Below are 9,181 nucleotides of genomic sequence, written 5' to 3'. Positions count from 1 at the left end.
TATTCAAATGCCCCTTATGCACATTTCAGCAACCCTTTTCTAATTCAGCCGTTTTCAGTCATCTCAGAAAGCATTTGAAAAATCATGAAACGGTGACATGCCCATATAAGGATTGTAGCTATATCACAAATGTGTACTCCTCGTTCAATTCTCATAAAAGTAGAGAACACCAAGCAGGTCTTGCATCTGACTTTCAAACTGATATTGTCAGTGAGGATCCCCATATTCTTCAAGCCAGTATTTCTGAGGAAACTAGTGATTCGCATGAAGAATGCCCAGACCAGAGCAGAGAAGTGGGGAACGGTGATCAGTGTGACACTGGCAGTCTAAGAAATCAACTTAAAACAAATTTAGCTTCTTTATTTCTAAAGATGCAGGCTATCCTTCATGTCTCGAACACAGCTATTCAGGAAATAGTAGACCACTTGAATCGGATCTTCTGAGGTAATATGGATCATCTCTCTTTAAGTGAAAATTGTGATTCTTATTCATTTGACCGCTATTGTCAGCTTAATAAATGTGCTAGATTCTTCAAATTGAATGTTTTTTTATTTGTTGCTGTTATTTCAATGTAGTTGTATGCAGAGTTCCAGAGGATAACCAATCAGAACCTGCCCAACCGATTCTATGCTGAGCTTGACCGCCATCTTCCACGACTAATGACTTTATTTAGGCAGAAGGCATCAAGAACTGGAAAGACAGCAGATGCTCTGGCTGAAATTTTAAAAATCCACGATGAACAGGTAAATAGATTATTACACACTTCATAGGTTGAACCGGTGGAACTTCGAACAGGTTCAATGACTCAAATGAGCTTTGTGAATTTTGCAATTAGTCCACTCTGTGTTTGACATTTGTTTGATTGCATTAAAGATGTGAACAGGTTATTTGTGGCCATATGTTCTGAATGGATTATTTTAAATGTACAAATGTGTTTTTATCTGAATAGGAAAACCAGGACACACACCAAACGTACGACTGTTCTCCACGGCCTCCCTGTCTATCTGTGCGAGGATGTATCTGGATTCTTCAGAACCTGCACAGTGAGTCTTCTTAAGTCACTAACAGATTCTACGTGTGCATGATGTAAACAGTTCATCAAAATACTAATATCTTTTAGGACTTACCTTTGTTTAGTCTACCCATACACTTTTCGGGTATAGTCTGTTTTCGCCTCACTACAAAGGAACTGTATTGGCAAGTGAGAAGATGTTCAGTAAAACATGTTCCTGTAAATGTCCTTTAGCTTGGTTTCAGTCTCTCACCACTTGGATTCTCTGGTAATTTGGTTGATTTGTGTGCAGAACATGGATCTTATGTTGTTCCGCTTACAATGAGACACAGGTCTCCCTTGTAAAAGAGGCCTTTGTTTTCATTGGGACTTGGTTAAGGAAATATACATTATGTCATCTGTGCTGTTCCATGTGTTAGTTTGTGATTGGTATCTCTTTTTCATTCATTCAGGACGAGTCTGATGAGCCAGAGCTTGATGGGGTTGCAGTGGGCCTCCTTACTGTCACCAGTGACAATAACACAAGTGCAGTTCACTACCACCCTGTGAAAATCTCTGTGATTATTGAAAGTGCTGTCATGGTTAGTCTCCCCAGACTTGGTGATGCCTTCCTGGTAGTCTTTGGATTCATGTATGCACTACACCTCAGCTACCCCAAAGCACTTACCAAGACTTTTGAGTTCATTCAAAAGATCTTACTTGGCCTAGAAAGTGGCAAACTGTCACCGAAGTTGCAGACCCTCAAGAATGTTTTGATGACCTAGAAACGGAAGGCTGCAGCGGTATACCATTATAAAAGGTTCAACATGTTCAAGTTAAAAGGTCTATGATCACGTCTTGCAGCTTTGCAATGCAGCACCATCATGTGATCTGTTCATGTATGTTATTGTGTTGTGTATTATGGAGGAAAAAAAGGCAGAGGTCATGGTTCTCGGGTTGTTATCTTTGTGCAGATACATTTTTTTAAAATTCTTTTATGCCTCATGTACGTGTTTCCTGTTAATGTCAATTTATCAACAATATTTAACCCACTATAGCGGTAAAGATCATCATTATCTTTTAAACGTAAAGATACAATTTATTTTGGAAGTTTAACTTTGGTTGCAAAGTTGAAATGTTTTATTTGTTGTGCCCATATTCATTCAAATAATTAAAATGATCAGCCACTATAAAGATGGAAGTTTTTCTTTTTTTCCTGAAAATGTTCTGAAACAGTTCTGTTGTGCTGCACTATACTCAGGAAGCCAAGAGCAGTGTTTTTTCGCTGTAACAAAAAATGTTGGTATTGTTTTATGTCACCAGCTCTAAATTTAAGCTCTACAATTTATTAAAGTATATTTTCAAATTATTTATTTTAATATTGCAGTGTGCTAAATGTGAGTGCAAGAAAATACTGTTCAATAGATAGATGTTCATGACTTAAATTTTGAGTTTGTTAAACTCAATGTAATTGAGGCAATAAATTGCCACAAAAAAATTAAGTTTCGAGTCTTATCTTTTTAAGTAAACAAATTCAAAACATTTGACTAATGTGAACTCGAAAACATTGAGTTTGGTTAACATGAAATGGTGTGGTTGTGTACTTTATTTTTTTAAGTTCTGTGAACTTATTCCAGTGGTTTGAAAACTTGAACATTTTAAGTACTAATAACTGAAAATAATTGAGTTGAGCTAAATTAACACTTTAATTTAAGCTGTAATCAAAAGGTACAAGTAGCAAGTCATCAAACTTTTTAAGTTCTGCAAAATCAAATAAAAAAGTTAATTAACTCAAAAAATTTGAGGCAATATATTGCCTCAAATTTTTTGAGTTCTACTAACTTATTCGGGTTTACAGTGCATCTGATTCCAGACACTGTGTTGCCCTCTGCTGAAATCCACCAAACCCAGCCGCCCCGCCCTTGTTGGAGGAGCGCTCTCCGCTGGTGTCTTTTTTTTTTTTTTAAAGGGTGAGTCCTGGGCTCTGCAGTCTTTCCAGGCATCCAAATTAATTTGCGTCTGGGCAGCAACAGAAGCAGCTATTCGAAGAGAGTGTATGGCGATGACATGCTCTGGCAGCCATGACCACCTCACCTTCGTGCCAGACTCATGCCTCATCCACATGGGTGGCACATCCAGACCAACCCCTGTGTTTCTGAGAGGAGGAATAACTGAGAATACCCTTCAGATCAAGTGCTCCTGGTTTTGTGTTCATCAAATATCCTTCTTAATGCAATATTCATTTACCAAACTTAAACCACCAGCCACCCAAAAACACATCAATCCCAACGTGTATTGTCCTCAGAGAATAAAATGATTGCAATTTATGAAAATCCTTCTGCTAATTTTGCTGATCAATACCTCAAAAACAAGATCTGTTTCATCATCATAAACACACTCAGGATATCTACAAAACAGCATTCCTTTAGTTTGATAAATGGATGTCAAAGTGAAATTAATGCAATTTGGCATGTATTTGAAGTTGTGATCCAAAAAGGGGCCCACAGTTAAAGCCTAATTAGCGTCCCGAAATAATAAAGCAACTTAGACTTATAATTAGTGCATGTACTTATTCTACCAGTTGCACTGACAATTAACCTTTCTCAACTGGTGATTCGCAATTTGAGTAAATCCTGTTATCAGCAAATATAACACATGGCACACACACACACACACACACACACACACACGCACACGTTTCAAACACCACTCAAGGAAATCTATGCAGTGTTTACGGTCGGAAAGCAAAACAACAAAACAAACAGCAGATATCCACTTTCAGTAAACACCCAGCCACTTACGCAGTATCTTCCCAGTGGCTTAGAGTGGGTGGGAATCAACTTTAGGCGGCACTGTGAATGTCATTGAACTACTTGTGTTTACCCAGGCTTAATACTGCCACGACAAGGTCTCTTTAAGCACCCAACGAATGCTTGAGAATGTATTGGGTCAATTCTGCTCCAGGGTCTAGTTTTATAAATGCCTGGAGAAATAGCTTTTACAATGTTCATCTCAGAGCCTGATGGGCGGCGGAAGGATGTACGCACGAAGGAGGAGTGATGCAGAACCTCACAGGAGAAAGTGTGGGTGCTGACCATTGTTCAAATGACAAAAGCTGTCCAAGTCTCGGATATTAGATCAATTGAGCCAGAAACGTGATTACCCAGAGCCAAAATAAAGGTGAACCGATTCGGGGGTTGAGCATGATCCCAAAATGTCTCTCCCTCATCCCAATTTGGCAGCACTTGGCTCGCCGCCCACTCACATTGTGTGGACGGGCCCTGCCACTGTTGCCATGGGGATGTGCGGACCTGTGCAGGCCCTGAAGGCAGAAATGGCCCGGTGGTGAGTTGGGGGGTTTATCATCAGCAGCAGACTCCGCTGGGCCCTCATCCAGAGGCCTGGGAGCATGAGGAGCATGAGGAGCATGAGGAGCATGAGGAGCGCGCCCCCCCCCCCCCCCCAACATGTCTGCAGGGCCTCTCTGCCGGCGGACGCAGCCGCCCATTCGGACCCAGTCGAGGCTGTGAGGTGCGGCGCGGTAGTGTAGGGCTCCGGCCTGTCCACTGGGGGTCGGCTGCCTGACTACCGTAAGCCTGGGGCCAGACGGGGGGGGGGGGGGAGCCAGGCGAGGCGAGCTGGACTGCGGCCCAGTGCGGTGACTGCCTGTCTGCCCAGGCGCTGGGCCACGCTGCCACTCCTCCCTGGGCTCGTGCCCCTGCACTTGGATTTCAAAGGGATGTGACAGGGGGGGGACGGGGGTGGGGGGGGGGGGACTGGCTTTCCCTCTCCATTGCAGGACGCCTGCCCCACCAACTTCTCCGAACCCCCCCACCCCCCACCCCCAAACAGCTTTCAGCCCCCACTCTCCCCCAGCCCCCAAATGCCCCTCCAACAGCTTTTCTGTTTCAGCCATGAACCCGGGCTCCCTCTCACACTGTGCCATTCCCACCACTGCTGCCTCACATTGGGGGGGGGGGGGGGGGGGTTGTGCTGCTACACTGCACCCATCTGCCCCATGTCTTTCCATGCTGTGGACCATGATGCTGCAGCATGGCTCTCTGGGCGCCGTAAAGACTTTGGCGAGTGCGCCGGGCCTTGGAGCCCCCCCGCCGTCGGACTCTCCCTGCACACACTGATGCACACCATCTGATTTAAAGTGTACTTACACACAAACGAGGGCCCGTGATCAGGCGTCACGTCTCAGGCCGGACAGATGGTGGTTCATGCAGACGGATGATTTACACTGAAACTGTGGAACAGTCATAGTTTCAGACGCACTGACTTAACTTCGAGCTACCTCCGCTCCGCCCCCCGAACCCCGAGCCGCCTGCGAAGGCCCGGAGTCGGATGCGGTGCCACTGTGTCTGTGTGGCAACCAGCTCGCTCAGCAACTGGCCAATCATCAGGAAGCATCCTACGCAACTGAAATGACACTGACAGGCTGTGTTTCAATTGGCTGAGATCTCATTTTCTCCCTCTCTCTCTCTCTCTCTCTCTCTCTGTGTCTCTCTATCTATCTAGGTTTCTCTCTTCATCGTTCCCCGCGTGGCATTTCTCTGGCAGATCCTCCAGTAAAATTCCTCCCCTCCCGGTCTCGGCATTCCCGCAGCCGGCCTCCCTGCCATGGGCGGAGCGGAGCGGCTGGGGCCGGGTGGGATGGCGCTTCCCCCGAGCCGGTTCCAAGCTACGGCTACAACCCACAACACATTCCTCCAGCATGCTGACCGGTCCCCCCGGCAACCAGGAGAGAGGTGAAGAGAGGAGGGACGGAGGCTTAGTGGAGGTTTTGTATCTGCTGGGGTGCTACATGGGAATAATACACATGTGCATGAAATGCCTTCCAGGAAACAGCTTCCACTCATCCACATGCTCATCGCTGTGCATGTTCTGAACTGCAGAGCTCTCAGATCATCTTGAGTGATCACTTTCTTTGTACTCTCTCTTCAAAAGATTCAGTTCAATGACGAGCCTCCTCAGCGGTTCATCGGTGCTCCACGAGGCACACGAGGAACCGGGATGTTTCTCGGCACGATAACACTCTCCTCCACATCTCAGAGATGTGATGGGGGTGTCAGTCCAAAGTTGCTCCCGGACAGCTCAAGTAGCAGTGGGACAGGAGCCGGACGGTCCCCCGAGCCGAGCCGGGCGCTGTGTCGACTCTCCTAATTACAGGGGAGGGGCCGGCTGACAGGCGAGCCGTCACAGATTCCCCACAGGCCTGGGGCTGGGAACGCTGCAAACGCCCGCCACTGTCTCCCAAATGTGAAGGCGATGTCCAACTGTCACAGGGGAGCCTTCACTGGCAGAACCCAAGGGCCCAAAGAGAGATATTAAAGACGTGAGAGGGATTGGCAGAGTTGGCACTAACAGGGGGGGTGCGCTTGAGAAGTCGAAGTGGGGAGCGGAGGGCATCGCCAAAGTGTCATTCAAAGCAAAGTGGGGTTTGGACAGGGCATAAACACTGATGTACACACACACACACACACACACACACATACTGCTCTAAGGCGGGAGAGTTACAAGAAATGTAAGCAGTGAAGCCATCACACCATGTGATGGACCGTGTTGGAGAAGTCTAGATAACGTTATGCTCTCCTTCCGGACCATCTGAACCGCCACGCCGCGTCAGAACATTTCTTTTTGCTGTCTCAATAAAACAAACTGGCCAGAAGATGACTGCTTTTGCAAACACAGGCGACTCGTTTTGGTGGAAAAGGGGCCGCGATATTTAAAGCCCCCCGCCACTCGTAAAATAGGTTTTGCTTATCGATACTTCCCTTTCACGGAGCAGAATAATGTACAGTTTGACAATGCAAAGATGTTTTTTTATTCATTTGCGACCTTAAATAGACGTTCAACGAGTGTGGATGTCAGACACGGCGTGTGACCACTGACAATGGACTTTTACACAAAATAGCAGACGTCGATCCTGCAGTTAAACTTTTAAAATTAAGGACATTTGCGTATTCAGAAGGAAGTGTAATTTTTTTAATTTTCAACAAGTTAGATTAACTTTTTTTTGGTGTAAAAACCATATCAAACACAAATAATTATTCAAAGCTGAGTATCTTATATGTCGTAAAACATGTCTGGAAGGGGCCTTTAACATTAGACTTATTAGACTTGCATATTATTTAAAACTTTAGGAAACGATACAGCCGCACAGTTTTCTGCTTATTAATGCAAATTATGAAGCACTTTACAAAGCACGACAGAGAAAATGAGAAGCGCTTATTAATCTATGGCATGTGACTTTGATCAAATATACAGACTTTAATAAACTGTACCCAGAGTGTGTGTGTGTGTGTGTGTGTGTGTGTGTGTGTGTGTGTGTGTGTGTGTGTGTGTGTGTGTGTGTGTGTGTGTGTGTGTGTGTGTGTGTGTGTGTCTGTGTGTGTGTGTGTGTGCGTGTGTGTACACTAACCCTCCTACCAGGGAGGTATAATCCACTAGAGGTTGTAATGCACCAGTGCTGTTGGGGGGGTCTGAGAGAATCCCTCTGGAGGCCCGGTGGCTGACCCGATCACATATTCAGGTCCCAAAAAAAAAAAAGAAGAAGTATTGAGAGAAAGGTTTAAAACGCAGGAATCATCTCCTCAACGGCTCTCGCATCCGACGGACGAGATCTGCCCGTTCCCTGCCGGCAACACACACACCTCACCCCCGAGAGGCAAGACAAGAAAACCATTTGATAAATCATGAATAGTCACAGTTGTGCGGAGCGCTGTGACCATTTCTCAAATTTATTATGGGGATTACATACAAAATCACACAATGTAACATTTTCAAATGTGTTATGAATGCCTCCCAGAATCCAATTCAAATCCTAGGTTACCAAATAAGCCTGAACAAATCCCCCACATTGAGTTCCTGCTCCATTGAAGACTTGAGAGGTCCGGTCTGCAGGGCAGGTTTTACTCGACATGCAGACACCTCCGCACACAGAGCAGGAGGCTGTGATGGCTGAGGCTGAGAGGGAGAGAGCCGGAGAGCAGACCGGGGCTTTCACAAGAGTCTTTATTTTAACAGATGTGGTTTTAATTACTTTCAACACAGTGTGGAGGCAGAGAAGAAACAGAAGAAACACTTTTTTTTTTTTTTTGCAAATACAGCGAAATATAACATCAACTAAGAATTATGACAGGGTGTAAAATGAGGATGTTTCATTTAAAAGAAGCTGGTGATGTGTGTTTGTAGAAGCAGAACGATCCAGATTCACGAAGTCTGAACCCATCAAGGTTAATCTCGAGGAGGCCGAGTCCTCTTCCCTCTTCCGTGTGTCCTTGTTGGTTCTCTAGTCTTGACTTTGCCTCCTCATTGATGATCTGAAGGCGAGTGTGTTTAATTGCATCCGTTTGTTTGTTGGCGAACTCCTGCACAAACACAACACAAACAATTATGGCACTAATTAAAAAGGCATGACATATTAATGGAAAGAGCACACTTGGCAAACACACACACACACACACAGCCACGGCATTGTTGAGGCACCACGTTTGATTTGACGGAGAGAATGTGTGTTTGGAAAATAAAACCCAATATTTTCATGATCAGCGCATTTTTTCATTGCAGCGGCGCGACACTAAAAACTAGAAGACACACTCATTCAACATTTTCTGTAATGATTTTAAGCACAACGTTGGGCCCGATCTAAATGTTAACGTTGGGAGTAATATTATAGAGATAGAATCCCAGATGCTGAGTGCTACTGGCGGGTCCGTCTGTGCCTCTGTGTCAGTGAACTCTCTCCAAACTGACTCTGAATGAGGTTTCTCCCTCTGTAATCCCTGGGGAAGAGACTGGATGTGTTGTGATGACCTTTAGGGTCAGTTACATGTTACATTACACAAAGGTTTAGCTCCTTTGAGAAAGGAAAACAGTGTGGGGAAAGCTCTCAGTTTAGAGAGCTTCCTCACGCACTGCACCTTTTTCTGAAAAGCAGCAGCAGCAACGTATCAAACCTGCCGGGCTAATTAAAATACAGCTTGTGATTATACTTCACCTCCTCGCTCTCATTCACCCCCACACACACACACACACACAACCAAAAAGGACTGTGTTTCTATTCACAATAATACCTTCGATAGCCAGATTTTTTTTTATGATTCGTAGGCATGATCCAATATATCTAAAGAATTTAAAAAATATTATTACAACATATATTTGTCAGTTTTTCAGTAAAAATAA

The 9,181-nt window shown here is 45.0% G+C and overlaps 1 long non-coding RNA gene across 1 annotated transcript; it reads left to right on the top strand.

The window, feature by feature from the left end:
• The first annotated feature begins 468 nt into the window (after positions 1 to 468).
• Positions 469 to 1,604, top strand: LOC130201695 (uncharacterized). The gene is made up of 3 exons (XR_008833231.1): positions 469 to 743; positions 950 to 1,043; positions 1,465 to 1,604. It is a non-coding gene; the product is annotated as an uncharacterized LOC130201695 (long non-coding RNA).
• Positions 1,605 to 9,181: the final 7,577 nt, after the last annotated feature.

The sequence above is a fragment of the Pseudoliparis swirei genome, chromosome 11, assembly GCF_029220125.1.
Source record: "Pseudoliparis swirei isolate HS2019 ecotype Mariana Trench chromosome 11, NWPU_hadal_v1, whole genome shotgun sequence".
NCBI lineage: Eukaryota > Metazoa > Chordata > Actinopteri > Perciformes > Liparidae > Pseudoliparis > Pseudoliparis swirei.
This window is presented reverse-complemented; position numbering and strand designations above follow the sequence as displayed.